Source organism: Choloepus didactylus, chromosome 8 (genome assembly GCF_015220235.1).
Source record: "Choloepus didactylus isolate mChoDid1 chromosome 8, mChoDid1.pri, whole genome shotgun sequence".
NCBI lineage: Eukaryota > Metazoa > Chordata > Mammalia > Pilosa > Megalonychidae > Choloepus > Choloepus didactylus.
In genome coordinates this window covers 28,649,669-28,670,520 of record NC_051314.1, presented here as the reverse complement: position 1 = coordinate 28,670,520, position 20,852 = coordinate 28,649,669, and the positions used below count along the sequence as shown (strand labels likewise).

Below are 20,852 nucleotides of genomic sequence, written 5' to 3'. Positions count from 1 at the left end.
TTTATCCCTGAAGAATTTAATACCTGAAACAGATTGAGTTTTTTGATTAACTTATTCCTTTGTGAGTAGATGTTAACCATCCAAACAGATGAAAAGACCTAGAAGGAAATTGAGCACACATCATTCTCTACTGACATTAGGAAAGTACATGTGTATACTATACACCCCCACCCCCTGCCACACATACAAATGGATGTTCAGTCAAAAATGAACCAAAATGATGTGTTCGGGTTTTAATCTTGTACCTCAGAAAAACATGTTCTTAATCTTAATCCATTCCTGTACCTGTGAACCCATTATAAATAGTAACTTTTGATGATGTTAGTTTCAGTTAAGTTGTGGTCAACTGAATCAGTTTGGGCTTTAATCTGGATTACTGGAGATCTTTATAAGCAGAATGAAATTCAGAGGAGAGAGAGAGACAGAGAGAGAGAGAGAGAGAGAGAGAGAGAGAGAGAGAGGGAGGGAGGGAGGGAGAGAGAAGCTGGAAGCTGGAAGTCAACGAAACTGGAAGAGAAAGGAGAAGATGCTGCCATGTGCATTGCCAGGTGATGGAAAAGCCAGGGAACTCCAAACATTGCTGGCCAGCAAGACGATACCAACCAGGGGGGAAGCAAGCCTTCCAGCCTCTGAAACCATGAGCCAATAAATTCCTGCCGTTAAACCAACCCATTGTACAGTATTTGTTTTAGCAGCTAGGAAACTAAGACATGATGCTTAGACAAAAATGGCCACCGTAGTTTCTGTTTGAACACAGAAAAAGTTTACTTTTAATTCTTTTCTATGACTGTCAACTCACTATAGCAAAACCAATTTAGTTTTCTTTGAACAGTCTCATAAATGAAAATAAAAACTGGGGAATAACTTAATTGCCCACAGGGGAGATGAGTGTGAAGACAGATGTATGAAGTTCATTTAAAAAAAATATAGCGTAATGTCTCCTCCAAGCTATATTTCAGTCTAAAGTCCACTCTAGTCCTGGGTTGGGGGAGGGTACCTTTTGTTGTGCTTCTTTAAGTCAAAGAATATGAGTTGTAATCTGAGAAAGAGATATATAATACTTCAAAACCTGATTACACTAACTCCCTCCTCCTTTACTCCCAATTTAAAAAATAATTTTATGGAAAAACGCCTTGCTTTTCAAATTTGCATTTAAAGAATGCTTGTTTGGGGCAGTCAGAATGAAAACTGAACAAGTTAAAATAGCAGCCTTTCAAATATACAGAGAATTATTTTTCCTACCCCAAGGAAGTAATTACTGGAAGTACAGATCTTTGGAAATGTATTCTTTAAAAATGATGTATAGAGCATAGGTCTATAGAGTTTTAGATCAGAAGGAGATCAAAACCCAAACTGAAACCCTCTCACCTAAGAGAAGAGAAAGCAGGAACCATGTGTGCATGAATATGTATTTTTTTATTCTTAGTTGCTTTACATTTTTTCTTAAAACGGGGTGAAATGATAAATGGCAGTGTGACACAGTGATTGGGAGGGCAGTGTTTGTCATCAAACAGATTTGGGCTATATTCCTAGATCCACCACATCATTATTGTGTGACCTTGCAGAGGTTGTTGGAGCAATCTCAGGTTTTTCACCCAAAAATGAAAATAATATTGATCCTTACCATAGGGTTCTTTTAAGTATTAAATGGAACAATAAATATAAAAGTCTTAACACAGTGCCTGGAATGTACTAAAGGAATGAGAGGAGAAAATGTGGATCTATTGAGGCTGAGTGACTGCTCCACCCTCATGTGCTTGTTTAGCAGCCGCTCAAGGGCTAGAGGTGAAGCTACTAACTCCTAGACCAGATTTTTTTATTCCAATTATTCTACTGACCTCTTGGAGATAAGAGCTTTTTATTGGTGACTGTGTTTGTGTGTATTTTAAGGAAAAAAAACAAAAACAAAACATTTAGTGGTTTTCTCCCAGCTCTGTGCTTTTAGGCATTTATGACTTTTTTTTGCAAATCTGTACTAATTTGTACTGCAGCCACTGAGAATATTGGCTTTTCTTACTGATCAATGGATGTGGGCAGCACTGAGAAAAGGAGCCAAAAGGATGATCGAGAATACCAGTTAACACTTGATGAGTACTTACTATATGCCAGACACTATTCATTTATGAATTAATTTCTTTAATCCTCCTTAAACTCTAAAGGCGGCAGTATCATCATCCCCATTTGGGGGATGCCACATGGAAGCACTGAGAAGTATAGTAACCTGTCTGGGCTACATAGCCAAGAATGGGTAAACCAAGAATCGAGGCCAGGCAGGCTGCACCCAAACCTGCTCTGAGCATGTCCCTGTGTCCTGGATGCTCAGTTTTTACCACCCTGAGCTGGGTGATGAGAGAATTTGTTGTTGGAGCTGAGGCTGTCAGAACCAGCTCCTGAGAGCCTTCTGTAGCTCTCCAGGCCCATGTAGAGCTTGGATAAGTTAGAGGTTTGGTTCATCATCACTCCAGGGATTCGGCACCAGATATGATCCAGGGCTCTGCCTGCTTGAGAAGATGAGGTCTTGCCACTCAATTTTACCTTTTTTTCTAGATCTTTCTTTGTAGTATAATTGCTATAATCTGTTGATTAGATACCTTTGGGGATCCTTGTTGGGTTAAGAGTAACTTTTTCAGTGTGAAGAGGCTATTTGCACTTGTCATAAATAATGGTACCAAAACATTAGGCCAAATTAAGGAAACCCTACATAAAAGGTCACATATTGTATGATTCCATTTATATGAAATATCCAGAATAGATAAATCAAGAGACAAATTGCAAATTGGTGGTTGCCAGGTACTGGGGATGGGAGGTGGGGTGGAATCAGAAGAAACTGCTTAATGGGTAAGGGGTTTTACTTTGGAGTGGTGGAACTGTTTTGGAGCTAGTTAGAAGTGGTGGTTGTACAACACTGAATGCACTAAATGCCACTGAATTCTTCACTTCAAAATGGTTAATTTTATGTTATGTGAATTTCACCTAAATAAATTTAAGTAAAAAATATATCTAATGGTAGCCTTTAAGAGCTGGTCTAAGGAAAAATAATTTATGTAAGACGTTTTATTTTTTAAAAAGTCCTCTTCGCCTTCAGAATCTACCCCACCAATCACTTGGCCTTTTGCCTTCTTTTTTTTTTAAAAGAGGTGAAACTTGTTTTTTTTTTTTTTTTTGATGTAATTTTATTGAGATATATTCAAACACCATACAATCCATCCAAAGTATACAGTCAGTGGTTCACAGTATCATCACATATTTGTGTATTCATTGCCATGTTCATTTTTAGAACATTTGCGTTACTCCAGAAAAAGAAATAAAAAGGAAAAAGAAGACCTCAAATATCCCATATCCCTTACCCCTCCCTCTTATTGACTACTAGTATTGCACTCTACCCAATTTTAAGACTTTCAATAGAGGTAGATTAACTAAGATAGTGTAGTATTGTCAGAGATAGATATATACATCCAGAAGTACATCCATACAAACATGAACAATTGACTGGCACTTTTTTTTTTTTTTTTTTGCTATATAGTTATACAATCATTATCAAAGATCAGGGCTACTGGATGACAGTTCAGCAACTTCAGGTATTTCCTTCTGACTATTCTAAAAACACTAGACACTAAAAAGATATATCTCTTTGAGTCAGTAGGCACAGTCATTTGTTAAATCCTAATTTCTCAGTTACACTTCCTCCCTCTCATTTGATCTTTCTCTCAATCTTCAGGGATAGCTGGGCAATGACCATTTTAACTTCCTTGTGCTGGAAAGGGGTGTTGACTTTTTGGGGTAGAGGAATGAAACTGGCTGATGTTCTTCAAGAAACTGGTACCTCTGGGTTTCAGGCTTTTGCCTTCTTTTCCTTTTATAAATTCCTAATTAAGAAAAAAAAAAAGTGAATGCTTTTTCAAAGAATTCCTTTTTTTTTCCTTTGGGGATAACTTTTCTTCAAAGACTAAGTTTTTGAGGACTGGCTGGGGGTGAGGGGAAGATGAGCAAGACTTGATGAGATATGAGAGAAATATCCAGGGTAAGCTGGCCCTTTAGGAACATTGCTTAGTAAATGTCTTAATGGGACAAACAGGTATGCAGTCCATTTTTAGAGTTATAAGGGACCTTAAAGATAATTTAGTCCCCATTTTTTGCAGGTAAGGAAGCTGAGGTAAAAGCAGGTTAGTGACAGAGCTAGGATTAGAAACCAGGTCTCCTGATTTCGATGTCCTTGTATATTCTTTACACTGCTTTCTGGGAAGAAGGGGAAACCTTGAGAAATGAGGCAGCCCTAAAGTTCAGTTTCCCTTGTGTTTGGGTTCTTTCTTAAAGACATTCATAAGTTAGAAGACCTTTTCTAAGTTTTATGTTGGAAAAGGAAAAAAGTTGCCTTTCTTGTATATAAATTTGACAGTAAAACAGTGCCATTATCTTGTAATGATACTGCTTGGGATTCATATTTATAAATTTAATCCCTATCTTTCCACTCCCTCCACAAAATGAATTTTAGCATCCATAAAGATTATTTTACAACTTTATACTCACACTAATGGCTCCTACTCAGCAATTGTGATTTGCTGTCTTAATATTCGCTGATTAATATTATTTATTCTTCTTCTTTATTTTTTTTTTTTAGGAATATTCTTATGCTGTGATCACATGGTGAGGTTCCCTCACAAGCTAAAAGAATTGGCACTCTTCCTTGGCTTTAGAAGATAATGCTTAAAATTGCTGAAAAATTCCCATTTTCCTCCTTTTTGCATGGCAAGGAGTTCTGATGGACTTTAATACTTTCAATGATAAATGAGACTATATATGTATGCTTAATTTTCTCTGGAATCTTTAAATACTTGAAAGCAATGTGAATTAGTAAATCAGGCATGTGTAATTTAATCTACTTATTTAAAAATTAAAGATTAGTTCTAATTTTATAGTGTTGTTTTCTGCTACCAGGAAGAATTAAAAGACAAGAATCCAAGTTGGAGGGGGGTCCAGAAATCACATAAGCTACTTTTCCCAATCCATTTGGGTGACCACCTCTCCTGTTGGAGGCTTTATGACCTGGTGGAAAGAACACTGAGCAGGAAGGTAGGAGATCAGGGTTCATGGGCTGACTCTGCCCTCCGCCATGTTGTATTTGGGGCACATAACGTTACCTCCATGGACTGAAGTTCTCTCATCTGTAAACTTGGGTTATGGCTTAGATCAGTGGTTGTCAACCCTGGCTATGCATCCCAATCAGTTAGAGAGTTTTTGTTTCCCTGACATTTTATTGCAAAAATTTTAAAACATATAGAAATGTTAGAAGACCTTTATAGTGGACACCCATATACCCACCTCCCAGATTCTGTCATTAACATTGTATTATACTTGTTTTATCATGTGTCTGTTTATCAGTTGGGGAGCCATTAGAATACACACACAAGCACGCATACATACACACACTCATACATGTTGTAGAATATATACTTGTGGGATTAGGGAGGGTGCAGAAGGGAGGTTTCCCTTTTTATTTTATGTATTTGTGTTGCTTGAGTTTTGTTTGTTTGTTTTTACAGTGAACTTGGATGACTACTACTAAAAACCACATAACAACTTAAATGCATATACTCATACAAGCCAGGGCTCTAATCCCCAAAGAGTGTGATTTAATAGGTGTGGGGTGGGCTTTGGTATCTGTATTTTTTGAAGTGCAGCCAGGATTGAGGACATGGGACTAAAAATTCTGTGCAGTACCATTGAGGTTTAATACTTTTGGAATCCATCAACTTACCTTTATTGCCAACCTGAAAATCCCCCCTAGAGTAGATTGATTTCAGTTACTTCTGGATTGCTTCCAATTTCTTCCTGGTTCATTCTAGGAATAGTGGCGCTGTTGGTATAACAATGACCTTGCAGCCAGTGGAAGGAACATCCTGTGTAGGTGGAGAAAACCTCAGATTCATGCGACCCAGCCTGACTTCTTGGCGATCTATTTATTTTTTTTATCCCTATAGATTCTACCATGGCAGCTGTTTCAGACTGCAGTTCGTAAGTCCTTAAAACTGCCTCCTTTGTCTCTTTCCTCACAGATGATCTGGTGTGTCACGATTGAGACCATTACCAGCCCAGTTCTAGGTGGCTCCCCAGTCACAGTGCCCTGGCTCAGTTCAAATGCTCTCCCCAGGACAACCTCATCTAAACCCCAAGTCTAGGCTGGGTGCGCCAGTCTCCCAAAGTACCCAAGCTTTCCTCCTTTGAGTTTCTTCACTCTGCTGTTATAGCTGTGCATCTATTCCTCTGTCTTCCCCACCAGATTGCAGTGGGATCTGCTCTCTTATGCATCTTTGTACCCCTAGTTGATAGGCTATTGTAGGTTCTTGATATGTAGGTTCTAGATGTTTGTCCATCCATATCATATTGTCCATGCCAATGTGAGTATTTTGGTATCCTTGTTGGGAATTTTGTGCCCCCAGAACACTATTTGTAGTTGCCAGCTATTAAAAAAATCAATATTTAGTTTATTAAAGTTAAAAATTCAAAACCTAGTTTTACCTTAAGTTTTTAAGTTTAACTTATAAATCTTATTATTCAGTTCTAGATTTATAAATGTTAATGGTCACTTACAAGGAATCCTTTGGTTACTGCTTGGCCTCATTTAGTTAATTAAATTCTCCTAAACATTTCAATGCATTAATAATTTTAATATTCTGTTTTACTTCTAAGACTTCATCTGTCTAGCAAACAAGATCTTCCTAAATATTTAAGTAGTTCTTATAAATCTGATAAATTAAACTTATAAACATAGTGAAACTTAAGTTCTCTTAAACATTCCAATATTGTAAAACCTTAACAAAATTCTGTCATACCTTTTAACTTGAAGTCACCAGTCTCAGTTACTCAGTCACACAATTTACACACAATCACAATGCTCATCTGTTAGATACTCTAATATGCCAAACTCTTAAACAGTATAAACACTTTGACTACCAAGTACAAAAATATTGATCTGACAAATTTGTTTTATAACATTATTTCCACATATATCTAAGCTCTCTTAAAAGATATTACCTACTAAGCTCTCTTAAAAGATATTACCTACTAAGGAAGCAATTCTATTCTCAACCATAGAGCTATTCTGCCAGTTCTTGAGGTTGGGAGCTTCAGGTGTCCAGGGGGATTTTCTCACAACCATGAGGGACGTGTAGATCCCTCTTTTGTAGTTGCTGTGCCAAGGATGTCTCCAAGTCCACATCTATATGGAATGGACTTACAGTCCCCATCCTTTGGATTCCAGTTACACCTTCTGTAGTCTGATTTAGGTCTGTAAATTACTACTAGGTTGCTTCATTACTAGATAGGGTTTAACTAATATGTTTACTGCCTCATTATAGTCTGTTTTTTTTTTTCTTTTATATTGTTCTTGTATGGCAAGGTCACACACTTGTAGACATTTAAATAATATCTGATTGTATTGTGTGTATTTCTAGAGTTTTTAGAACATGGTCTTTAATTCTAATGACAACCAATAATTGTCTCTCTATGAAGAACTCCTTTTACCTACCATTGTCTTAAGTTTTGGTAGATAGCATTTAATGAATGATAATTTGTGGTCACTTTTCTTTGGTTAACCAGAGACAAATTTAACAACCTTTCAGAGCTTTTTATCAGCATGAGATAATCAGTGCTACAAAATGGGTTTATATAATTCTAATCAAAAGGAAGGAAATTGTTTTACTTTGGAGTCCAGCCTGATCAGAGTTAAATGCATAATTTCTCTTAGGCTTATTGGAAACTGGAAATCGTTCCTCAGATCCTCATCACTTCCAATGTGGATGTCAGTTTGGGGACCACAACTCAGTCTTACCATTCAACTGTCTTCCTTCCTTTCTCAAAGCCTTGAGATCTTTCGTCCTGAAACCTTTCTTTTGCATTGTCTTTACTTCCTATATCTCAAATTTCTGTCTTTCCCTGTTCTTTTCTTGGCTCATAAGCATCTCGAATCTTGCTCATGTTAAAGAAACTCATGCTTGACTTTGTTTCTCCCTCTTAAAATTGTTTGATCTCTATTCTACCAATTACCATCAAACTTTTTGAATGTAGTCCATAGAAAGTACCTATTCTTTCTTCCTTTACTACCAAAAAACATAGCTTCTATCCCTCTCTCCTACTTTTCTCTATGCAAGGAAACCTGCTTATAAACACTATACATTTCCTCTGTGTATTTCCTTGTGTACTCCCCTTTTTTGGTCTGTTTATTTGGCTTGTGACACAGCATTTCTCTGCTTCTCTTCATTCCTCTTTAACCACTCCATAGTCACATTCTCTAACTTCTTTTTCTCATGGAGGCTTTGAGGGCATAATGATGAGCACAAGTTTTGGAGTCAGGCAGACCTGTCACCACCAGCTGTGCAACCTTCCTTTCTTGGTTAATAGAACCTCAATCCTCATAGTGCCTCTGAGGTTGGAGGCTCCTCAACTGCCCCCTCTTCCTCCCTCTCTTCTATCCACCTGATCAATATAAATTGAGCCCTTCATTATGGCCCATGCACTGTGTTCTGCACTAATAGGGCAACAAGGAGCAAGGCAAAGACAATCTGAAGCCTGAGGAGAGGGTCATTTTTTAAGTAAGTCTGATGGATACTATAATTGTAGAAGTACAGAAGTGCAGTAGGAGCACTTCAAGGGGGCCGTAGCAGAGTTGGGATGAGAAGTACGTCAGTATTTACCTCCTTCACCCTCTTTACCCTGCCCCAGTTCCAGAAGATGCTGTTAAGTATTTATGAAATACCTTATTTTCATCCCTTCTCTGCAATCCCACCACTACTGTTTAGTTCAGTCCAAGTATTCCAGCAAAATTCAGTTTGGCTGAACTTTTCCTAAGAGTTTCCCACATCTTCTCTAGTTAATCCTTCTCCTCTTGAATCCATCTTCTAAGCAGCTATCAAGGTTAACTTCATGAAGCACAGATCTGATCATATCTCCCCTTTGCTTAAAAAATCTTTATTGGCTACATTAGTGAGGACTCAGTATAAGAACAATTCACTACAGGTATTTTAGTCAAGAAAGGATTTAGTATGGGGGATTGGAGTTTATAAAATAAGAGGAGGCTTAGAGGAGCAAGCACAGGAGTGTCCCACCAAGGGTGCCCCTAACTCTAAGGCTTCTACTGGAAGTCTTGAATTGGAGAACTTCTAGCCATAGCTCATATTCACAGATTAGGAAGCCACCAAATGCTGCTGCCCCACAACTGCCTTTCCTCACCTAGAAACCTGATGAACCCTGGAATGCTGCTGCAGAAAAACCTCCCAGCACCATATATTACTATTTAAAATGGAAAGCAGCCAAAACAGGCCAGGAAGGTGGTTTTCCATCTCCTTTCTACCTTCCAAATCTCATGCAAGTACATCTATTAAGTGGAATTCTTCAGTACCCTAGCTGCAAAGGAGTCCGGCAAATGTGGGTTTTAGCTGGCCTATCTCTGTTTAGGAAGGGAGGCTAGAAGGAGTGAGGAATTCAGGGTGAGCAAGGCACTCCACAGCATCCACCCCACTGGGCAGCTTAACGTTCATGTGCAGCCTAAAGTTCAAAGCTGTGTGCAGTTTGGGCTCTACCCATTATATTTTGCTTAAACCCTTGTGTTCCACCATCTACAAAGTCAGTCACTGGCAGATGTTAAAACAAGTATTTGCTGAATGCATGAATGAAAAATGAATTCACTCCTGATCCAGTTGTTTCTAACCTCTGTTCATAACTTTAGCAGAAATGGCCTTCCTGGCCTGTCCTAACTACTTCTGCCTGCTGAAATCCTACCCTTTCTCCGAGGCTATCTGTTTTCCTCTGAGGGTCTTCTAAAATCCCCTTGGAATATTCCCCCAGCCCCTGATTTTCTTGTTGCCCTTTGTGTGTCTATCTTAGAGCTTATCTGCCTAGTATTGGGTGTAGCTTGGTACTCACATTTTTGCCTGCTGTATTGGGAACTTCTGGGAAATGGCAACTGTTTTATTCACTGATGTGGCATCCCTTCCCACCAACCTCTTGCTTACCTTGTGTCTTACTCACCACTTTCTCCTTTCCTCCTCCTTTTTTCCAGGCAAAGCAACTCAAGTTCTCTTCTAAAGACATTCATTTCACTCTTTCATTTTCCTCTAATTTCAGTTGAAGTTTGATAATTCTAGATTCAGTCAAATCTTTTATAGTTGCCTCTCTCCTGTCCTTACTCCTGCATAGAGATTGTCATGCTATTTTTTTTTTCTCTACTAACACATTTTTCCTGTTTTAGCCTTAGGCAGAAATACAAAATAAACCTAAAAGAGAAGGGGCCTTGAAAGGAAAAAAGAAGAATTATAGAAAAAATTCCTTTTTAATTTTTTAATTTTTGTAATGAAATTCACAATATGTTCACAGAGTTCTGGTTTGTTAGGCCTTGGCAGTGAGAAATGTATTAGAGGAATATATCAGCCCATTATAACATTTGCAGTTTGGGTTCTGAGATACAAAAACAGAGCCATGGGTTTCTCTGTGTCTTAGTCACAATGAATTTCTTAGAACTTGACTTTGCTTTGTTTAGACTGTGGGGAAACCTCTCACCGTTTTCTCTTCTTCTTCTTTTTTTTTTTTAAAAAAAAAGCTCATTATTTCCCAGGTGTAGATCTACTTTACAAGACAACTGAAATTTAACAAAAGACTACTGAGTCTTCAGGGAAATACAGCTTTATTTTTGTTAGAGGTGTAAGGGATTTCTTAAAGATTCACAAGAGGAAAAATCTATCCCTGCAAAGGTTTAAATGTTCACTGTATACCTAGTTTCATTTTACCAAAATATGAGCCTGTCACAGCTCTTTAAAATGTTCATTCTGATTCTCCTCTCAGCTCAAATAATAGTACTCAAAATCGGTTGCTGTGAAATGAGGGAGAATTGTATAGAAATGGCAGACTAGAGAATCACATCTGTAGCACTGATATTATAGCTCACTCTTGATTTTCTACTTGTGGATCAGCAAAGCTGAGAGCAAATGGGGGAAGCAGAAGTTCTGCCTCCACCCATGTCACCTCCTCCCCCTCCAGCTGCCTTGGCTGGTTCCCTAGAATCCCTTGAATGGGCTTCCTGGCTGGTTTGAATGCTCTGCATTTAGCGAGATCAAAGGGAGATTAGTTCTTTTGGTGCTGATGGTCATAAAAGTTTTATTCCAGTCCTTTGGATGCATCATAGCTTATTTCCTATGAGGTAGAGAAGCTGGGCAAGGAAATTGGATAATCCTCTGGCCAATGTGAGGGGTCCATTGTGTGCCTCAGTCTCCTCCCTATTTCCTCAAGTCACATCCCTTCTTAGCATGGTGTCTGCCTGTTGGAGTAGGGCACAGGGCTACCAAGGAAAATCAACAGCCCAGAGGTACCCCCCACCCTTTACAAGGAAATTCTGCTCTCAGGAAGGCACAGCTCTTTTCCCTCCAAACTTAAATGCTGGTGGAATCTCTCCAAGAAACCCCTTTTCCCCAAGAGAATCAATACCCTTTCCTTTACTGGGCAATTCAAAGCAGAAAGTATGTTTGGAATGCCTTAGTATCCCCAAGGTGCCTCTGTTAGTTTGGGGCAGCATTAAAAGCCAGGAGTTTCAGAGGATGAATCTTTGTGGAGTAAATCAATGCCTGTGGTGTTTTATAATCTCATGGAGAAGGAGAATTTTTAGATTTAAATTTTAAAAATGAGCTAATTAGAAATCAGCTCAGAGGGATTTTTTTTTTTAATTTCTTTGAACTGAAGGATTTTTTTTTTTGGCAATCATATTCTAAATTAGTCCACAAATATACATTGATCATCCATAACGTGCCAGGCATGATAATACGCTGAGGGGTGAGAAAGATAGGCAAGATGTTCTTCCATCCCTCAGGGAACACACAGTCTGGTAAGAAAACCAGACACATGAAGAAGCCCTGTCTTTCCATAACTACTTATTTGAGTGTCTCCTGGGGGAGTTCATCTCTGGGGATATGACAGTGAATAAAACTTCACTGTTAGGGGAAGGAGTGAGTGTCAGGGAATGAAGAGGAGGGGAATGCTTGAGTTGGGCCTTGGAAAGTGTTCCAGTTTGCTAATGCTGCCTTTTCGCAAAACACCAGAAATGGATTGGCTTTTATAAAAGGGGGTTTATTTGGTTATACAGTTATAGTCTTAAGGCCATAAAGTGTCCAAGGTAATGCATCAGCAATCGGGTACCTTCATTGGAGGATGGCCAATGTGTCCGGAAAACCTCTGCTTGCTGGGAAGGCATGTGGCTGGCGTCTGCTCCAGAGTTCTGGTTTCAAAATGGCTTTCTCCCAGAACATTCTTCTCTAGGCTGCAGCTCCTCAAAAGTGTCACTCTTAGTTGCACTTGGGATATTTGTCCCCTCTTGGCTTCTCCAGAGCAAAAGTCTGCTTTCAAAGGCCATCTCTAAAATGTCTCTGTAAGCTGTAGTCCTCTCTCAGCTCCTGTGTATTCTTCAAAGGGTCCCTCTTGGCTGTAGCAAGTGTCTGGGCCTGGGTGGCTCTTTTTAAAGTACTCCGGTAAATCAGTCAAGACCCACCCTGAATGGGCAGGGCCACAACTCCATGGAAACTGTCCAATCAAAGTTATCACCTACAGTTGGGTGGGTCATGTCTCCCTGGAAACACTCAATCAAAGAATTACAATCTAATCAACACTAATATGTCTGCCCACAGAAGATTGCATCAAAGATAATGGAGTTTTGGGGGACATATAATACATTCAAACTGGCACATTGAGACTGTGTAATCTGTACCATAGCTTTGGGATGGTTAACTCTATTAGAGGAAGGAATGCGTGTCAGAGAATGAAGAGGAGGGGGATGCTTGAGTTGGGCCTTGAAGAGTAAGTAAGAGTTCATGAGGAGGAGGATGGGGAAAAAACATAGACAGTGGGTGAGTTTGGTGAGTTCTGGAACTCTGAGTATTAGGGCATAGATAATTGTAGGATACAAGTGGGGGAGGGACAGCAAGACTAGTAAAGCAAAAGGTTGGAGAGCAATCGTGGGGTTATCATAGGATAAGTTAAGGGCGTACTTTGTCCTGTGCATGGTAAGAAGCAGAGAAGAGTTTTTCAGTAAGAGATAGCATGATGGTGTTTGTGGGTTTGTTAAAATTCCTCAGGTTGTAGTGAAAAGGACAGGCTGGACAGGGTGAGACTAAAGGCAGGGAGACTGGGTAGGCGGCTATCACATAGGACCAGGAGAGAACTGGTGGCTAGACTGGGGCAGTGGGAAGAGTTTGGAAGGAAGAAAGAAATGTTCAGGAGGTAAGATGGACACGATGGCTTAAAGTAAGGATGACACTGAGATTTCTAGGTACCCTGTAAAATGGCTCAAACGGTCTTCCATAAAAGTTCAATAAATGTCATTTTCTTTGGGCAACCAAGTAGATAGTAATGCCCTTAAATGGAAAAGAGGAAAGCCAGAGGAAGAGCAGGTTTGGGAGAAAAAGATGTTTTGGGTATTGGGCCTAAGATGTTTATTCCTTTAAAAAAAATCTACATTACCTATTTCCTGCCAATGACAAATAAATTCCTATGCCTATCTGGTAGATTGGCATGCTATTGCTAATTGAAAATACTCTAATTGAAAACTACATCCTTCCAGATGACCATTTGAAAGTAACCTTCATACATTATGCAGGATTGCCATGGTTATTAATTTATTAAGCTTTCTCCCCCTTCTAAGGCTGGGGTAATCAGAAACAGGGGTAATGTGGTCAGGCTTGGGAGCATTTTCTGTATGGCTGCATCTCCTCTTTGAGACAGATCCCTGAAAGGAAGGAGAAATTCTCTTGATTCCTGGGCTCCTGATATTCTGAAACCATTTGTTCTAGTTGATGCTTCTATGATCAAGACTTTGTCAATTTCTTCCCGGGATGAGCTTGGACCAGAGCAATTTTAACATAAAATAAGGGAAAGAAAATGTGAAATAAGGATCTAAAGGACATCCTGATTTATTAAATAAGCATAATTTAACATTTTTGCCCAGCACTTCAGTTCTAATTATATAGGTGAGGATCAGTGTGCCATTCTGGGTAATTCCTATTTTTAAAGGGGATGGGAATTGGCATATTACTTGTAGGAATCTCCTGTCCCTGGATAGCAGTGTAAGGTCTATAAATGAGTGTTAAGCATTATTAAATATCTCTCCATACTTGAACATGGTGGTACTATCCTGGGTACCGTATTAAGTGACCTCTGATACTTCTGTTCTACTCAATAGTCAAGGATAGTTGGTACTTTGTGCAGAGGTAGAGAACATAGGAACAGTTGTACGAACATTAGTCATGCTGTAAATATTCAAGAAATGTGTATTGAGTATATGCATACATGTTCTGGACACTGTTTTAGGCTCTAGAGGCACAGTGAGGAGCACGCGAGAAACATTCCCTGCTTGAGGGGAACATGCGTATGGTGCAAAGGACAGATGTTAAGCAAGCAATCAAATAACTACAGTGGTTGCAGATAGAGATAAATGTTACGAAGAAAATAAACAGAGTAATGTGCTAGCAAATGATGGTGGGATCAGGGAAGGCCCTTTTGAAGAGGAGCCATGCTGGGATCTAAGGAAAAGGGGTTCCAGGCAGAGGAAACACCATTGCAGACCCTGACATGATAATGAGCTCCGGGAGGCCAAGTAACAGGAGAACAGTTGTTGGGGCCTGTTTAGGTACTGTAGAGTCAGGGAGAAATGGCCACTTTCATCCAGCCAGTCAGGAAATTCTTATTAGATACTCACAAATGTAATAAATATATATAGACATATATACATATAGTATGCAATAAATATATAGATAATAAAATATATACTAAATAAATATTTATACCCCATTCCATTCAATCACCTGATGAGGTGGGAGTTGTTCCCATTCACTCGATGAGGGAGCTGGGACTCCGAGGAGGCAGAGGAAGGGCCGGAGCCAGGGCCCTCTGACCCCACTACTCCTGCACTGCAGACCAGCAGGATTGAACCAGGGCCCTTGGCATGACTCAGTGCTGAGTCATGGGCCTCCCAGGCTGGCTCTGTGGGATGCCTGTCCTCACAAGTTTGTGAATGCCTTGATATGGGGTATTAACAACAACAATTATGAAATAATGAAGAGAACAGTGACAATTACTATGCCATCTACCATACACTTTTACAGTTTATAAAGTGCTTTCTCATACAGTGTCTGATTTGTAGTTAAGAATAGCCCTCAAAGGTAAGTGGGGCAGATTTTGTTAAGAGGCAGAAATGGCAGGGCTGACACTTGGCTCTTAAGATTCTAACCCACGGCTCTTTCCTTTAACCACAGAAACTCCCGATTGAAGGAGGAGATACATATGGCTCATAAACTTGTAGTCCTTCATACATTTCCCAGAAAACACGTTTCTACTTTCCTCAATGTGCTTTTGACTGTAAAGAAGAGACATAAAAATGGATCCACTCATTATGCACTTACTGAGCTCCTTTTGTATACTAGACAGTGGAACTATCAAAGGTTCCCAATTAAATAAGTTAAAAGGTACTAAATATAACAGTGGTATTAGTCCTATAATACAAGACTAGAAAAAAAAGTGCCGTGGAAATACAAAGATGCGGCTAAGTCCCTTTGGGATGTTTGGGGAAGGCTTCCCAGAGAAGATGACCCTTGAACTGGGCCTGGAAGGATGAATAATAGGATTTCTCCATGGAGAGAAACAAGGAAGGGATTACCACTATCAAATAATATAATGTCTAGGGGCACTAGTAAGTAATTAGGTAACGAGAACTTAGGCTGTAGAGGAGTGAGGAATGATGCTAGAAAGTTAGACCGAGGTCAGATTGCAGAGGGCCTTGAATGGCAGGGTAGAAGTTGTCTTATTTGTCCTGATCATCCCAGGTTTGTTAGCAAAGGAATGACAAGATTAATATCTATTTTAGAAAGCAAATGCTGCTGGCAAGGGGAGGGTAGAATAGAATAGGGGAGAGATTAGAAGCCATGTAATAGTTTAGGAGAAGGATGATGAGGTCCTGAATTGATTGTAATCCCTAGTTACTCACTGAGGAGAAGTGAGGAGGTAATACTATGAGATTTAAGAGCTAATTGGATGTGGAGGCAAGCCAACTAGCTTTATATTTGTTTGTGCACATGTATACACACACATACACACTACTTGTTTTGGTCTCCGCAGACTCAGTCCAGTTCTCCCTGACTCTTCAAGACAGTCAATGATTTATTCCCTTTTCAGAAAAAAAGAGAACAAGTTATAGGTCTGTTCTTATGGATTATTCCTGTTTGATTTAATCTTTGATGATCCCACAGGATTCTGTTTGCTGAGGAATGCTGATTGCAAACAAATTTTTGAAGACTTGGATGCTGTGACTATATTTATGTGCCACAGATTATTTACCTTTTATGTATTTGAAACTCTTGCTATGCATTTGAAAGCCCAACTTCTAAGCACTTCAGGGAACTTATTCTCAGCTAGTGACCTCTGGTAGGGAAATTATAGAAGACAGGCCAATTCTCTGTTCATCTCAGGCCTCCTGCTGAGTGCTGAAGGGAAATTTAGATATTAGATAAGGGACCACACTATGATGTTTGTGTCAGAGCCCATACTTTTCTGGACTGTTCTTTCCTCCTACCTTTCTAGGACCACTCATCCTGGCCGTAAAGTGTAATTTAAGGGCAGAGTTGGGAAACATAAATCGACAAATACAAATCATTTACTCTTTAAGTTATAAGCATCAAATGCATTTCAGTTGCATCATCCAAATTTGCTTGACTCAGATAAATGTTTGTACTTTATAAAAGTTAATTTATGTTTGTTGCTGTCTGAAATGGGAGGTATTTTTATCATCTTTTGAGGAAGAATAAGTGGAGAAGAAGTAACCAAATTTTAAAAATTAATTGCATTTGTGTAAGTGACTGGAATACCTGTTTTCATTGACCTAATTGTCATAGAGAAGTTGCAGTTATTTAGTCTGCTGGGTAATTTGTATTTCTTCAGTTTTATCATTTTCATGCTTCATTATCACCTGTGTATGCACAGTATTGAACCTGTTTCATAAACAGTATTAATCTCAATTAATTTGGGTGCTTTAGATAATATTCCTTTGTTAACTATGTTCTTTGTTATGCTGCCCTTGTTTTTGCAGTGACAGAAGCCGTTGATGCTGATTAAAGCAAACATTCAGTTAAAGAACCTTTTCATTTATTAATTAGATTTTTTTGTGCATTTATATTTCCCAAATGGTTTTGGTTATGGAAAATACCTCATTAGGTTAATTCAGAGCTTAGAGGCCAAAGTCCAATCTCATGGCTTGATTTTATCTGAGAAACATTAAAACAGTAGAACATTTTCTGTCTTGGCAAAAATAACAGTGTTAAAAGAAATTTTGCCAAAAGGATTTAAATTTGTCTGTGAGACTATAAACTTCTTGAAGGCAGGGCCTGTAACTTTCATCTTTATAACTCCCAACCCCTAGTTGATATTGTTTAAATGGTTGGCGATTTGAATTGAACTGAAGTGAACAATAAAACAGGATTTGAGACCCGAAGTCTCCCAGGTTTGCCTTATTTACTGTACCAGGGGCTACCCTGGCAAGCCATACTTTCTTTTTCTTTTCAAAACTTTCATTTTATTATGTTCCTCTTTGATGTGGAATGTTTTTTTAATGGCCTCCTGCTGTGACTCATTTGGGTGGTGAGTTAATCACTTTCTTGGAGCCCAGGCCTCCCTTTTAAGCAGTGGTAATTCAGGCTCCCCAAAGTCAGCTTGCCTCTTGGTAGAGAGCAAAAAAAAAAAAAAAAAAAAAAATGTATAAATGGTATTTCAACTTCTAGGTAAAATCAGGGCTAAAATTAAAAATCCTGTATCATGTAAGTCACCCAAAAAGACCCCCAAGGACATTGGTATCTTCCTATTAATTCTCGACTGGCACAAGGGAGTTCTCTTTTCTGCAAAGAAGAAAAGGTGATCTGAGACAATCTCCCCAAGTTAAAAAGTTCTGTAGTTTTACCATGGAGTCCAATTAAATGGCATTTAACTTCAGAACCCTCTCTCCTAATTTAGTCATCACACCAAAAACAAATTAATTAATATGTATGTATTAAGTTTATAGGTTCAATATTGAAATAGAATGGAGAAAAAAGCAAGTAGGAAAAGTTTAGAATTTTCTAGTCATTCTTCCATCACTACTTTGCTCCTTCACTTAAATCTAGCTCAGTGTGTCTAAGAATTATTGTTCAGGTTTGTTTACCCCAAATGTACTGTCTTGTGGGTGATTTAAGGAACTCCAAAGGGAAATTTTAACTGTCTTTAGAAACTAGCCTCCAACAAGTACTTCAATACATATATTACCCAGGAAAATTAATGAAGACTGAGAGCCAAATTCCTGGAGCTAGTATTAACCCTTCTCTGTCTAATTACTCACTTGTAAAGTAGAGAGTCTGGTCCCTAGTCATCTCATCCTGCACCTTAGGCATAAGCCCAAAGTGTCATTATTGTACTCACAATGTCCTCTTGGATGACTAGCTTATGAAATACCAGTAGACATCATTTTAGTGTGGACCTGAAATCCAGCTTCTTGCAGAGATGCTGTGGATGTGTAGGAAACTTACTGAGTGGCTTGTGTGACTATGGGGCTTTGAATCTTGTTTAAATTCAAGCAAATATTAACAGCAACTGGATGGAGGGTAGGGTGTCAATCCTGCTAAACTTCTGTGCCAGGCAGGGGGCTGTCCTGCCTCCCTCTCTCAGAGCTGGCTGTCATCTGCAGCTCACTTGTCACACTGACATGGCCCCTTGGCTGGGCTGATTGGTCGCTGGCAATAACTGATATGGAATACTGATGTTCTTGCCTGCCGTTCCTTCCACTCGAAAGAAGCTCTTTTCCTCCCCTCGTCTCACCTTCCTGACCCCAGCCTGGTTCCCACCCACCCCCGACCACACCGCCCCTGCATCCCCTGGGAGGACGAGTCCTGGTTGTGATGCTCTGAGACGGTGAGATCCACCAGGCTGCTTTCACTCCGGCTTGCTCTCGGGAGAGTCCTGTTCCAGACTTCTCAGGGTTTTTACAGCACAAACAACTGCATGCGGGCCCGAGGGGAGGCTGAAAAGGACTTGTGTGTGGTGGTTTTACTGCCTCTCATCACTTTGCTGGCCTCATCCCCAGCCGTGCCTGAAGGATCACGTTGGATTTCTTTCTGCCGAAGGCACTGAGGAAGGATCCCGTCTCTTTCCGTTGACTCTTTCTATTTTTATGGTAAGTGCATGCATGGAAGGAGCTGCTCTGCTGCAGTGAACTGAACCCGCTAGCTAGCTTTCTTCCCAGCTGAGCTTAGTGACCTTCCTCCAGCGTTTCTCCTGTGTTCAGGGATCCTTTTCTGGGGAGGTCCAGCTAACTAAAATGCCAGGGGTTGTTTGTCTGGGTTGTATTTTTTTTTCTTTCTTTCTTTCTCGTAAACTTGAGCTCTTCAGCTGTGATGGCAACATAAGCACTCTCTCTTTGTCCTTGAAGCGGCAGCTGGGGAACTGTTCATGATGGTAACCTGCAGCAGTGTGCAGAGAATCCGTGGAGGATGACTGACAAATTTGGGCAAGATGAAGCCTTTGCACGCTGAGGTGCACACTCTCAGAATCCGGAAGGGCCGGGAATGGTTGGTCCACACAGCGAACTATTCCATCCTTCTGTGTAAAGATGAGCTCACATGTGAGATATGTGGGAGTCTGCCGTGGGCAGCGGTGCATTAAGCATTTGCCAGGGGGTCCAGAATGGCCCTGGATCTTGTGGGGTTTACGACTTGGGCAGTCACACTGGCGGCAGCAGGAATCCTGCACTGGCAGACGGAACGGACTGCATGACCTCATTGCTTCTTTGAAGTCTCAGGGTGCCTGTTCTGCAAACCTCATTTCTCAGCCTTTTCAGAGGGTGTCGGGGCAGTGATAAGAGGAACATTTCTGAGTAGATAATGTAGTTGCATCCTCTTGCTGGGAGGCTGTGGGAATGGTTAGACTTTTGTAAAACAAAATAAGTTGGTTTCTGATTCAGAACATGCTTGTTGCAGTGTCCACAAGACAGGTTGTTTATTCCAGGGCATTACTCTCAGAATAATGCTCGCATTTTTCACCTGGTCTCCCGAGGCTTACTGCAGAGAGCATCACAACTTCAAGTCTGTTCCTGACTGCCTCTGGAAGCCCAGAGGAAACCAAGAACATTTAGAGAGTTCTCACCGTGTTGAACCTGTGCACTGCAGGAGTCTCTCTTCATAGGGAGATTTTTTTTTTTTTTTTTTTTTTTTTTGGTAGCAGATATGTTGAATTATTTTGGTCAAAGCAGCATCCCAAGTAATAAGCTTTGCAGTTACAATTTGGCTTAGTTCTTTTCCAGCCTTAGATTGGAGGTGGGTCACCTTAACTTATTTGATTGTGTGTGGGTTTTCCAGTTCTGGTGCTTTAACTCTCGGTGTGTTCCCATCCAATGTGATTTAGCTTCTGATTTGTAAGGTAATATGTTAACACGTGATTTAGTGAGCAGCGAGGGAAAAACTGTGGGATGTTATTTCTGGTCTCTCCCCCTGTTGATTCGGAGTTTGGAATGTAAAGTTCCTGAACTGTCTTGCTCATTCTCAACACTTTTCTTCCCACTGTCTGTGTGGGTTTTTCTTAAAATAGTGTTGATGACATCAGGCATATGCTTTTATCCTGTTTAATGTGTCCAACGTAGGTAAGTTTGGTGTTTTGTTTTCTATTTCTGGTTTTTGTGTGAGGATGTGTATGTTTGGAGGGGTCTATATAGGTAAAAAAGCATATGTTTAAATAAAGCTCAACAATTTGTAGATGTTTACATGATAGTCCAGTTCAAGAGTAAAACAAGCAAGAAGATTAACAGCAAAAAA

At 39.8% G+C, this 20,852-nt stretch overlaps 1 protein-coding gene across 3 annotated transcripts in view; it reads left to right on the top strand.

Moving 5' to 3' along the window:
* The window catches only part of ANO4 (anoctamin 4), a 514,881-nt gene that overhangs the window by 109,447 nt on the left and 384,582 nt on the right, over positions 1-20,852 (top strand). The window contains exon 1 of one of the 3 annotated variants that reach the window (XM_037846691.1): positions 18,760-19,219. The exons of 1 other annotated variant lie outside the window; for it this stretch is intronic. The gene's annotated coding sequence lies outside the window, so the exon portion shown is untranslated. Of the gene's footprint in view, positions 1-18,759; positions 19,220-20,278; positions 20,681-20,852 lie in introns of those variants that run through there. One more of the 3 variants, XM_037846693.1, reaches the window with a different exon arrangement.